General features: G+C 47.2%; 1 protein-coding gene across 3 annotated transcripts in view; it reads left to right on the top strand.

The window, feature by feature from the left end:
• Positions 1-424: 424 nt before the first annotated feature.
• The window catches only part of GRIN2B (glutamate ionotropic receptor NMDA type subunit 2B), a 405,939-nt gene continuing 394,024 nt past the window's right edge, over positions 425-12,339 (top strand). Inside the window, exons 1-2 of one of the 3 annotated variants that reach the window (XM_032855041.1) lie at positions 425-564; positions 1,550-1,981. The gene's annotated coding sequence lies outside the window, so the exon portion shown is untranslated. Of the gene's footprint in view, positions 565-819; positions 880-1,235; positions 1,982-12,339 lie in introns of those variants that run through there. The other 2 variants (XM_032855043.1, XM_032855042.1) reach the window with 2 other exon arrangements.

The raw sequence follows: 12,339 nt of genomic DNA, 5'->3' as shown, positions 1-12,339 counted from the left end.
GGGGCACGTTTTTAGGTGTGAGACCCAAATGCAGACCAGGCAACTTGTGATCTCCCGCCCAACCCCCGTCCCCGGTGATTAATACCCATTTTTCTTACTCTCCCCCTCCTCCCCCTCCTCGTCTTCCTCTCCGGCTGCCGCGCGGTTGACTTGCACAACGTGCCCCCGCCCGCTTCCCCTCCCCCGGCTCCGATCATCACCAACTGGAATCTGGGCTCCTGCCTCTCCACCCCCCCCCCCCCCCTTTTTTTTTTTTTTTGAGAAAAGAAGGCCCCCCCCCACCCTTTTCAAAAACCACTTCCTTCGGCTTCTTCACCTCTAGGAAATCTCGGGGCTTTGCTCTTATCGAAAGTGCTCGTCAGGGTGATTTTTGATGACCCCAGTCCAGAAGTGCTGGCGTCCGAATGCATTTTCTTTCTTTCTTTCTTCGCCACGAAGAGTCGTGAACTTCAAAACCCCGACACGGATTATCAATCCTGCTTTGCAGGAAAGGAAAACCCTCCATCCCTGGCCACCCGCCACCCCTCTCCGGAGATTCTGCAATCGCCCAGGCGCTCGGAGTCGGTACGTAAATACTCGCTTCGGAGTCTCCTGTCTCAGTGTTGGGGCTTGGGGCTGTCAGGGAGATAAAGGGTCGAAGCGGTGGAACCGTTAACTAACCTGGTGTTGGGTGAAGCTCTTGAATCCAGCAGAACCCGGCACTTGCTAATTTGGACGTGGCTTTAAAAAATATATATATATTTTAGGGTGAAAGGGGACGGCTCTCTCTGGTCTTTTTTGGGAGGGGTGTTAATCCCCTTACCGAACGGAGAGGTTGGGCGTCCGTGCCCCGGGCCGGAGCCACGCGCCGCGACCATCCGTCCAATCGACACGTTGCAGGTGAAGCCCCGTGCGCTGCACATCAGCGCGGCGGCGGCGTGAGTGTGCGCGGGGGTGAGTGTGCGCGGGGGGTGAGTGTGAGTGCGCGCGCGGGGGCGCGTGCGCGCCGGGGGCGTGTGTGTGTGCGCGCGTGTCAGTGTGCCCCTTCCAAGAAATGCCCAGTGTGCACCCAGTGCACAATCAGAACCCATTGAGCACAAGCCCGGGGTGGGAGGAGGCGCTGCCGCTGGAGACGATGGGGAGAGCGAGACAGACATGTCAGCAGCAATGCAGATGGGGCTGGGGGCCGCACTTGCTGGCGAGTTAAGTGGGGATTGTGTTTCTGCGTGTGTGTGAGTGTGTGTTGCTCCCTGGTGCCGCTTCTCCCTCCCTTCCTCTTTCCTTACCGCTTCCCTCCTTCGCTTGCTCGCTCCCTCTCTCCTCTTCCATTCAGGTTGGCATTCCCACCTCTCATCCATGCCTGTCCCAGGAATGGTATAGCCAGACCTTTTCTGAATTATTTATAGACCGGTGCCAGCTGTTTTCAATTCCTCTCGTGTGCACTCTGTGGGAAATGCGGGGTTTCCTCCCCCTTTTCCTTAAAACGAATTGATATCTTTTTCGGAATGCATTTTTCTCACCCTCCGGGGACACTCAAATCGAACCCTGACCGCCTCTTTTTCCCCCTTAGGAAGGGGACGCTTTGGGAATGACCATGCTCCACAGAGGGACAGAGCCGGCCCCCAGCTTCTCTACACAGAGCCTCCTCCTCTAAAGCTCCAAAAAGCAAAAACCGTAATTGCCAGAAGAATCATTTAAAAAATAGCCCAGCCACTAACCTCACATGCAAATGGAATAATTACTCTGGATTCTGCATTGTGAGCTGCTCTCCATATCCTGAATTACCTTTGAATTCAGTCTTTTTTTTCCCTTTGAATTTGCATCTCTTCAAGACACAAGATTAAAACAAAATTCACGCTAAATTGGATTTTCAATTACCTTCCTTTCATTTATCCTTCGTCTTTCTTATGTGGATATGCCAGCGAGAAGAGGAGACTGGACATTCCCAACATGCTCACTCCCTTAATCTGTCCGTCTAGAGGTTTGGCTTCTACAAACCAAGGTAGGGCAAATTCTGTTTTATTTTCGCCTCACCTGGGGTAGGGATTCCTTGTTTATCTATCTCTTCTAATCCCTCAAGTGGAATTTTTGGAAGAAAAGGCAATAAGATAATAAAATAATGCTGTTTTGGGAAAAAAGGCTTTTTACAAAGGGGGAAATCTCCCATGTATAGCTTTGCTTTCCTCCTCTAACAGGTTTTGGGTTTTTGAGAGGCAGTGGGGGTGGATGTATGTAGGGATGGAAGATGCTGGGTGACATAAGGGTCTGTGTATGTAGACATGCATGGGAGACCTGTGTGATTTTTGAGTTAAATAGCATTTTATTCACCCAGGGCTATAGCCCTGATTTTTATGGGAATCTAGAAAAAAAATTTTTTTTCAGGCTAGCTTTTTCCCCTTGCCACTTCCATGACCGTCTCCTATCTCTACCTTCCTAGCCTTTTTTTTTTTTTAAATGCCCTTTTTAAAAAAAAATGAAAAAAATGATTACTGTGGTTGTTGCCCTGAAGTCCACTTGCTGTCTAAAGCATTGACACGGGGCCCAGAGATCCCGGGAGGCCTACTGCAGAGGGAAAGGTCTAGGTGGGGAATCTGGCTGGTCTAGGAACACCTGGAATTGAAGGATGCTGCAGTTTAAAAGGACTTCAGTCTTAAGCTTGCAAAGAAGGAATTCTGTCAAGATTCTTTTAATTGATATTTTTTCCCTGTGCTATTATTTTTGAGCTGTAAATTTCTCCTTCTGTCTCCACATCTATTTATACCCACACATCCTCCAAGCAAACTGTTACTTCCACACTCTTGCAAAATGGCTATCTTGCAGAGTTCTAAAATGCTGTGCATGAGGAAGGGGTGCAGAATTCGACACGTGAGTCTTTGTGTTAGACAAAGAGATGTGCCGTTTGCATGTGTTCGTCTCTTACCTTAAAATGAGAATGAAGACTTTAACCCTCCCCCCCATTAATTTTTACAGTATGTGAAATGTGGCTAGGCAGTATTTTTTTTAATGTACTTGGAATAGCAGGAGAAACGGAAAAGACTTAGCTAATGACTCTTCAGCTAGGCACTCATGCAAGGCAAGACAACTCCTGAGGCCGTCAGACCATCCACAGGCTGGAGGGCTGTGATGGGGAGCTGGGGTGTTCTTCTTGGTCCACTGACCGTCCACCCCCAAACTCTGAGGGTGCCCAGATGCAGAAATCAGGTTGAGATAATGATCTTCAAAATCCTGTAGCAGAATCATGGGCATCAGTAGTCTTTCTGAAAGTATTCTCCCCTCGAATCTTTTATCTCTGGCATTTTAGTGACTATACTTAGAAACAATACAAAATACTAAAGGGATTGGGGGAAGGATAAGATCCTTGTCCTTCAACATCAGACCAGAAGATAGTTCTTCATTGTCCAGAAGGGATGGATATCATCCACATTCACTACTCCCCTCCCCCCCAGGTTTCCTTCTTTTGAGCGTTTAACTGGTAATCTGTGCCTATCTGTACTGTCAGCAGAATGGGAGGGTGGAAACCCACTTTGAACCATGTTCTCACCGTGTCTACAAATAGCTGAGGTTATCTGGTGTGTGCTCACCTTACAGACACCTGAGCTGGTTCTCCATCTGCTTCTACTCCTTCAAGTGGGAGGATGTATTCTTAATTTTCCTTCAAAATAGAACAGAGGTATGGGTGAGAACAGCAACTCCATGTGCGGTGGTTTCCTACGTGCAGATGAACAAGGTGAGGTGGGTGTCCTTAGGGCGTAGGCCCCTTTTCTCTCTCCTGGTGTCTGCGACGGTGCGCTACAGGGACTAGACCCTTCCTTGTGTTGGTTGGCGTCCAAGTTGACAGCAGGCCTTTGGACAGAGTCTCAGCCACAGTCTCCTAGAATGCTCATGGGATTAAGCCAGGTTCCAGGCCATCCTTATTTGGTCCTAAAGCTAGACAAAGGGTAAGAGGTTAAAAGGGGAGGGTGCTGAGGAAGAAGACGACTGGGTGGTAGGAGAGGAGCCATTCCAACTGTTGGTGGCTTATTAGGATTCAAGGTGGAATCACCACAGGTGGTCTGTACCTTTACCACAACCAAAGCCATTTTTGGAGTCCTGAGGAGACAGGTGTGTTGCGTGCCTGTGAGCAATCTTGGCAAGGCTGTCTCTGGGCCACTGTTCTCTCTCTCTTTATTTTTCCCCTCATGGCACAAAGAGCTGACTGGGTTCTATTTTGTCTTCTCTCCTTCTGCCACCCCCCGTACAGTGTGGGTTACCTGAGGAAGAAATGTGCCTATTGGGGGGAGGAAGAGCAGATTTAATTTCAGCCGAGGAGCCTCTGTGATGTACAATTTAGAAAAAAAAAAAAAAACCCAAAACTAATGGGAATAAAGACTTCTCAGGCAAGCCCAGCTAAGGAGTTTAGATTGTCGATTTGAAAGGAAGCAGAACAACATGGTTGCCTTCTGTCCCTGTGTGTTTCAGGTGTAACAAAGCATGACGGGTCTGGGATCACAGAGCCCTGTGGCCACCCAGAGATACCTGTTCACATGCAAGGAGAGGAGCAGGGTGTGCCCCTCCGTTGTCTCACTTCTTCTCAGCCTTGGTTCCATTCCTAGGAAGGGTATCTGTCTCAAGAGTCTTGCTTTGCTACTGCCTGTGTGTTGTTTCTGGCAGGGATAGATGCAGAGAAAGCAAAGAAGTAACGAGGCAGAATCAAGGGAAAGGAGGAGGACCAACACATTCTCTAGTCACTACTTTGCACACCAAGTGCCTTTCTTGTAGGCTGAATGCGAAGAAGAGCGACTCCTTCCGGTGAAGGGGTGAACAGCAGGTAGCTGGATTTTGTATTCCTCTTCATCTCCAGAAGAATGGCTTCAGAACCCGGACCCTCTTCTTTGACCTTCATGCGCATGTGCTAGCCTGTGCAAGGAGGGGCAGCGGGGCACCTGGGCGGCGAAAACTCGGACTGAACTTGGTTGGGGGTGGGGGATGGGTGGCGCTGGACAGGGAGAAACGGGACTGAGCTGATTCAGCCCTTGACCACACCGCCATTGCCTTGTAAAACATTCTCCCATCTCCTCCATGAATGTGGTGAACCCGGGATGCAGGGCTTCGCCCCCCTATTTTCTTGTTCAACAGTACAAAGGTGAAGGTGACATGAACACCATGCTAACAAGTTAAAGCAAAAATGTCATGAATATTTATGGAATAGGATATACAGCGGGCAGGGGAAAGGACAGGTTGTATGTGAAGAAACCGTAGCAAAAAAAAATCAGCTTTTAGAAGCCAGGGGCAGGAGGGAAGCCAGGGTGGAGCTCACCATTCTAAAGGTTGGCAAACTGCTGTTCTGAGCAATAGCCTTTTCTCCTTAATAAGGAGGGCGAGGGCTGACAAAGCCTCTCATCTCATGTAACTTGTTGGGGTCACGAGTGGTTATGCTGGCAAGTGAGGTTCCTTTTCCCCACTGCCATTCTCCAGCCTCCTTAGAAATTCTAGAAATTTCTTCCTTTCAGTAAATTACATTTTCAGTCTCTGCTAGTGTGCATGCAATCGGATACGAGTGTCGTCTCTATAAACAAATATAGATCAAAAAGAGTTACTGGTCTAATGAATTGTTCACATTTATTAAAGTGCATCCCCTCTTTGAAACCACTGAAGCAGTCTCTAGGGAGAGTAGATTAGTGGTTGAATTGATATGATCTTTCAGAAGGATGCCGAAGCTAGAAGAACCCAAGGCAGTCGGGATGAGGGAGGGGGCATAGCTCTGAGGAGGTGGGCTTCTGGGGGTGCGCCTATGGCTGTTAATGGTGTGTCTGTGGCCCTTACACCAGATCCATTGTGTGGATGTGCTTGTGGAGTTTTGTGGACTCGGAGAGGTGAGTTCAGGAACCTTTGGTTGGTTTGTTGATGTTCTCCAACTACCTTGTTTCTGTCTTTGCACTTCTAGTGTTTGCAGCTGAGGTTGGCAGAGAAGGTTGGCACAGTGCATATGTTGGCGCTCTGCTGAAGTCCTCCGTAACTGCCCTGGGCAGAATGGCTGCTCTGCCTTCTGGGCCTCACCAGGGCTGGTTCATGATCATTACCATACTTCGATCCTAATTTTGTTTTTATGCTCTGTTTCCCTAAGAAGTTTGTGAGCTCCTCGAGGATAGGGAGAGATATTTATTCATCCTGAACACAGTGCCTGGCACATGACAGACACTTGAGAAAGATATTAGGTGAGAGGAGAGCCTTAATTAGCAAATAAGACTATCTGTTGTTGGTTCAGGTGGGCGTGGGAAGGGTTTGAAGTTACCATGTCAGGTGAGATCAAGGTCAGAGCTTCATGATGGTTCAGAACGCGTTTACTCTGACCTTCTCATTTGATAGGTGAAGGAACTGAAATCCAGGGACGTGAGGTGATTGGCTTAGGTCGTGCTGCTCCTCAGTGGTCATGCTTCATGTCCCGCACTGCCAAATGAGATGCCAAGGTTATCTGTGGATGTCAGATGGCTACCTCAGCATTTGTCAAACTTTCTTGTCTATGGGAATCACCTGGGGATCTTGTTAAACATGGACACTCTGATTCAGTAGGTCTGGGGTGGGACCTACGACTCTGCATTCCTGACACTCTCCAGGGATGCCACAGCTGTGGGCCTGGGTCTCCAATATTCCTGAACCGAATTTTCTGTCATGGTTCACGTGGGCAGCTCTGCAGATGTGTTCTACTTTTGTAACTTTCAGACTTGCTGCTTTTTTTTTTCCCAAACAGAAAAGATCCGAGAGGAGCCTGTGTGTTTCAGTTCACCCACGTCCCCTCTTCTGAGTGTCTCCCACCATGTGTGTCTTTTTGCCTCTTCTTTTATCCTCTGTGTGTTCTTGTTCTGGCCCTTTTCGTCCTCAATTCTTCTCTTCTCTTAAATTCTTCTTCTCTAGATAGAGTTTATGTATTTATTAGTGTCTCTTAGTCTCTTCTCTTTCACGCTGTCTTCTTTTAACTTCATTTTTGTGTCTTTTGCTCCACGTCATTCAGCAAACGTTTGTTAGGAACCTGTATTATCGAACATGGTGTCACAACAAAGAATTAGCTCTAGTTTGTACCTTCCAGTAGCTCATACTTGAATGGGGGAGACATGTGTAAAGAGATTATTATCTGCTTAGGTAAGCTCTATGAGGAGGGAAGCCTGGAAGAATGAGGTGGGCTTCACAGAGGGGTTGACAGTTAAATTCTGTCTTTAAGAATAATCAGGATTGTAGAAGGGGAGAATTGTCAGTTTAGGAGGATGGAGAGCAGATAGAGAGGCAAACTGGTATAAAAGGGCAAGCCTTCTGCTTTTCTTCATGTCTCTTAACCTGGGGAGGAGAGAAAACAGAAATGTGCTGGTTCTTGGATTAGGAATTTTGGATTCTAAATGAGGAGGCCAGAGAATAAAGTCAGGGTCTTCTGAAAAGGATAAGGCAGAGGCTCTCATTTCTGCTTTAGTGATTCTACAGTTAATGAATCCCACTCCTGTTTATTAGGCTCGCCTTTGGAATGAGCAAATGATACAATTTTACTCTTAGACCACTGGATTGCAACTAACTTTGTTGATGGCCATTATAAAGAAAGGGACAGCTGTTCGTTGGTTTGTGGCCAAGGAGAGAGCTGGATCCTAGCCCAGGCCAGGCTACTCTAAAGGAAGGACCAGCCTAGCCCCATGTGTTTCCAACTAGTGAGGCTGAAAGTTGCCATGCTATTCAGACCCCAGCCGCTTTCTTTAATGGCAGAAGGAAGCAATGGAAGATAAGGGGCTCGGTTATTCCCAGGGAATTCACAGAATGCTTTTTGGTAGCCTTTTTAGCTGACCTGATGTTTTGGAAGCCTTCTTCATGGAAATGTCTTAGTGTGGAAGGGATGGAAAGACACCTCTAGCATTTGATTGAACCGTAGGATGGGTGCCTCAGGGAGGATGGGTTTGACACGCGTGGTCCTCTGAATTTTATTTGTACATTTTTCTGCTGCCCATCCCTCTACCCTTTCACCCCACCCAAGTTGCACCTGTTTTCTATGTACTGTGGTTTGTATTCCTTTCATTAGCGAAAGGATCCTAGGCTCCCCTTGTAGACTTTTTAAGGTGAGTATTCTGAGTCTGAAGGTATCTGGATGAGCCAGTCTCAGGCCTGGCTGATTTGAGGGACATTTGTTCCCAGGTACCCTGAGGGGTGGGGCCGTGGAGGCACAGTGACAAGGCTGCGTGACGAGAGGGACCGGGAGAGGGGAGAGGAGGAGATGCCAGGCCGGCCCCGTGGGATCGGCAGACGTGGAAGGAAAGAGAAGTACAGGCTTTGACCCTGCTTGGAGTCCGGCTCTACAGGGAGGGGAACATTTGGAGTAGAGAACTTCCTAGATGAGGATAATTTAAGGTTTTGACTAATTAACTCACTCGACTCCTAAAAACCAGGCTGTGCTTCACACATGCCCTCCTCCATGTCTTTGTTCCCTGCCTTGAGAAGACAGTGAAGTTCCTTCTTGAGAAAGAAATGTCGTTTCCATTTCTCATTAATCTTTATATAGAGTCTATCAGGGTTTCAGCTGGTTTGAATTTCTGAGGAAATCAGATCTCATTTCTTTGTGAGAGGTGGGACTTCAGAACAATGGTGGGATAAAGTGTGGCAGTGTTTGGATAGGTGGGAAGAGAGGCGTCGAAGAACTGGAAGCCGAGGTGATGGCTTTTATCCTCTACTCCAAGCTAATTGGACTCCGTGAAAATGTGTAGACATTGCGAAGCAATCCCCCCACCTTCTGGGGACCTCACTTTGTTCACTCAGCTGCCACGGTGGCTGGTGTCTTTGGGTTAGAAGCCACTGTGTTCCATGTATGTCCCAACATGCACACACCCCATGTACCCATACACGCTAGACTTGCACGTGTGTTGGTATATTTGCATAGTGTCTTACCCACCAAATAGCAACAGTAAAAAATAATCTGAAATGCATTAAATGTGTCTGCAGAGCTTAGGTACAGTAATATGTGTGTGTGCGTCTAACATGCGATAATAAGAATATTAATGCTCTGAGGCACCTTGAAGATGATCTGTCCCCCACAACCTCCATTTTATTTTATTTTATTTTTTAAAGATTTTTTAAAAATTTATTTGACAGAGATCACAAGTAGGCAGAGAGGCAAGGAAGCAGGCTCCCTGCAGAGCAGAGAGCCCGATGTGGGGCTTGATCCCAGGACCCTGGGATCATGACCTGAGCCGAAGGCAGAGGCTTTAACCCACTGAGCTACCCAGGCGCCACACAACCCCCATTTTAAAGCTGTGCAAATAGCTCCAAGGTGTAAAGAAGACACACACCTGGGGCAGAGCCGTATCTCCTGACTTCCTTTCCAGTGCTTCACCGCCCTGCCCCTCGAGTCCCTTTGGAATGCATGTTTCTTCTGTTAGCCGGTGGTGGGCATTTGCTCATCCATGTATCTTCAGAGCCCAGGGTTCTCCTTGGGGTGTCTTCAACAGTGTTAGGGATTTCCAGGGTGTCTGGGGGCTGCCTGAATGATAACGGCCATAGTGGTGGCCTTGAGGGTCAGAAGCTTCTTTTCGTTTCCGTGTGTGTTATTTCACAGTGTGCGAGCCAGTGCCTCGGGGCCTCGATTTTCTCATTTCTGAATCAGTGGGACAGGCTATGCAGGCCTCCTGAATCCCAGCTCAATAACAGAATCACCTGGAGAGCTCGCACAGACATAAATAGAAGCAGCTCAACAACAACAACACAAGCAAAACAGTGATGTCCATGCCCAGGCCAGACCCCACATTGTGAAATTAACATCTGTCAACAGGGGATCCAGGCAGGGGGCATTTAAAAATATTCCCCAGGGGATTCTCCTGTGCGGTCATGGCTGAGAACCACCTGGCAAGTTGATTGACGAGGCACCTGTTCTCTCTAAACATCACGCCATCCTAGTGCTTTAACCTCCAGAGGGAGACCCCTTCGCCGTCAAGCAGATGTGTGCCTGGTGGAGGGTCGCTGAGCTGGAGGGAGAAGAAGGGGCTGGCCCACGGGGGGCTTAGCGTGCAGAGTGCACACAAGGGGTGCGGCCTGGCGTGGAATTAAGTAAGACCAGGGCTGTATTTATTCCTGAGCTCTCTCACCCTCGACGGAGGCCTGGTTGCAAAGTTAGGAAAGTTAGGGAGCTGCTTTCCCCAACACCCTTAAAACAGGTGTGGCTGTGAACTGGGTCAAGTGGCCCTGGGTTCTTCAAACCTCCTTCGTTCCCCTTAGTCTTTATTGAGGGCGCCCCATTTCTTGTTTCAGGGAGAAAGCCTCATTGCACTCCTTTCTGACACTGCCAGTGTAGGAAAACTATTAATAAATGGGGCTGGGTAAGCAGACCCTGATTGACTGGTGAGGGGTGTGAATGGTACAATTATCTTAGTGCTGGTTGGAATTCACTAGCCACGTCACCCTCCCTCTCAGTGCCTGAAGTGGAATATTAAAGGCACAAAGAGGAGGAAGAGGGTAGGAGGCATTGAGCTTCGTTCTTCTCTGACTGTAACTTTAATCACTGCTTATTAGGCTTAGCTGGGTTAATAGTTTTCTCGCATCCTTCCTTTCGGGCTCCCTCCCTGCCCGTTTTAAAATAAATGTGAGCCTAAATGTAGAGGTAAGAAAAGAGCAGATTTACAGATCTGTGTTCCTTTAAAAGAGACAGACCCGAGGAGAGTGAAAACACTAGTTCTTTCTTGGACATCTGTAAATAGTGGTTGGAAATGCGAGAGAAAGGTCATGAGTTGGTTTGGACTCTCATTGGTGTTTGGTGGGATATGCAGAGGTGGGAGGCATTAAATATTTAGGAGAAACCCAAGAAGTGTACTCACTGATCTGAATTTTTAGATAAATATTAGTTAACCCTGTGGATAGAAAACATCCCAATCACTGAGATACTGCAGCCGGTCCCCTTTGTGTTTCTTACGTAGATCAGCTTTATCAATGAGTTCTGGGGTGCAGGGGACCAGAATTGATATCTTCAGCATGCATGGCTCTCTTTTTATCACCTCGTTAGAAATTCCAGAATTGTTTCCGGGCTTAAAGGGGGAAAGGGAAGAATTTCAGCCCTTATCTGGTTCTTTTTTGTGTCTGTTTCCTGGTTTTTCCTGCAACTCCCATAGGAAGGACTACAGAAGAAATCCTACCCTGGCCAAATATGGGTGCTCAAATAGGAAGGTCTTTCTTGGGTCAGAGAATGTTGGTCCCTTGGATATTTGAAGAAAAAGTACTGAATGGGTTTTCTTAGAGCCTACATACGGAAGAGAAATCACTTTTGTTTGTTGATGAATTTGTCATTTTTCTATGAGAACAAGATTCATGCTTTATGTCACTTTATGTCCTCAGTGCTTAGCAGAATGCTCTCCGCACTTGGGCAGTGCTCAGAAAATGCTGGCTGTCGATAAAGATGATGATGAAAATGAATGTGCATTGAGGATGAAGTTGACATATTTATACCTTTTATGTTTTCATTTCCTTGCCATCCAAGCACATCTCAATGCTTTGGGTGAATTCTACTGAAGTTGAATGGATGAGAGTATCATTTATGCTAGCTATAGGCTAGGCTGACCGAATGAAAATATACCCATTTCTTAGTGTCTCCCCTCTTTGATCTTTATTTTACATTGTGTTCAAAGAGGGTGTTTCTTCAAAAAGCTCTGACTCGTCACTAATTATATTTTTCCCCTTTCTTTCCAATTCCGTGTCAATACTGTCCATTCCTCCAGTCCGTCCCAAAGGCTCTCTCATCCATGAGGTCTTGCTTGATCTTCTCAACTTGAAATAAGCTCTCCCAAGTTGTTGGTTCACATATTATTTTTATTTTCCCTTTGCTTGTAGCCCTTTTCTTATGCTGGCTTTTGGGGCAGATCCCTTGAGGGCCTTTTCATCTCTATCCCCCAGTCACCTTCACTGCACTGGGCTTTCTGGAACGAATAGGATCATGGTTTTGCACCTTCTCCACCTCTCCTTTCTAGTCTGCACGATTTGCAAAGAGGCTTTGATTTCAACATAAAATTCAAGGTTGTCTCTGAAGTGCATGAATGATCTTTCAGTTGCCGTGGCAAGGAATCTAGTTTATTGATAAATCTACATTCGTGCAACTGAGACAGAGGTGGGGGAAAGGCGTGAGAAGGTCCTGGGATGAGATAGTCAGAATCCGTAGACCATTTTAGAGATAAACGGTGGAATGAAAATGTTAAGAGTTATTGTCGTCGGCCCAAACATAATAGTAATCCTAAAGGCGTTGTCTTGCCTTTGCTTAAGAAAATCTTCTGTTGAACTTGAATTCCCTGGAATTGGCAATAGATACTTGTGGTGTGCCCATGATAGCCTGGGTTATGTTAACATATGTTATCACATTTAATCCTTACCACAAGGCTG

The sequence above is a fragment of the Lontra canadensis genome, unplaced genomic scaffold (genome assembly GCF_010015895.1).
Source record: "Lontra canadensis isolate GAN:19392208 unplaced genomic scaffold, GSC_riverotter_1.0 scaffold9, whole genome shotgun sequence".
Classification (NCBI taxonomy): Eukaryota; Metazoa; Chordata; class Mammalia; order Carnivora; family Mustelidae; genus Lontra; species Lontra canadensis.
The sequence above is the reverse complement of the archived record's forward strand: the minus strand, read 5'-3'. Positions and strand labels throughout refer to the sequence as shown.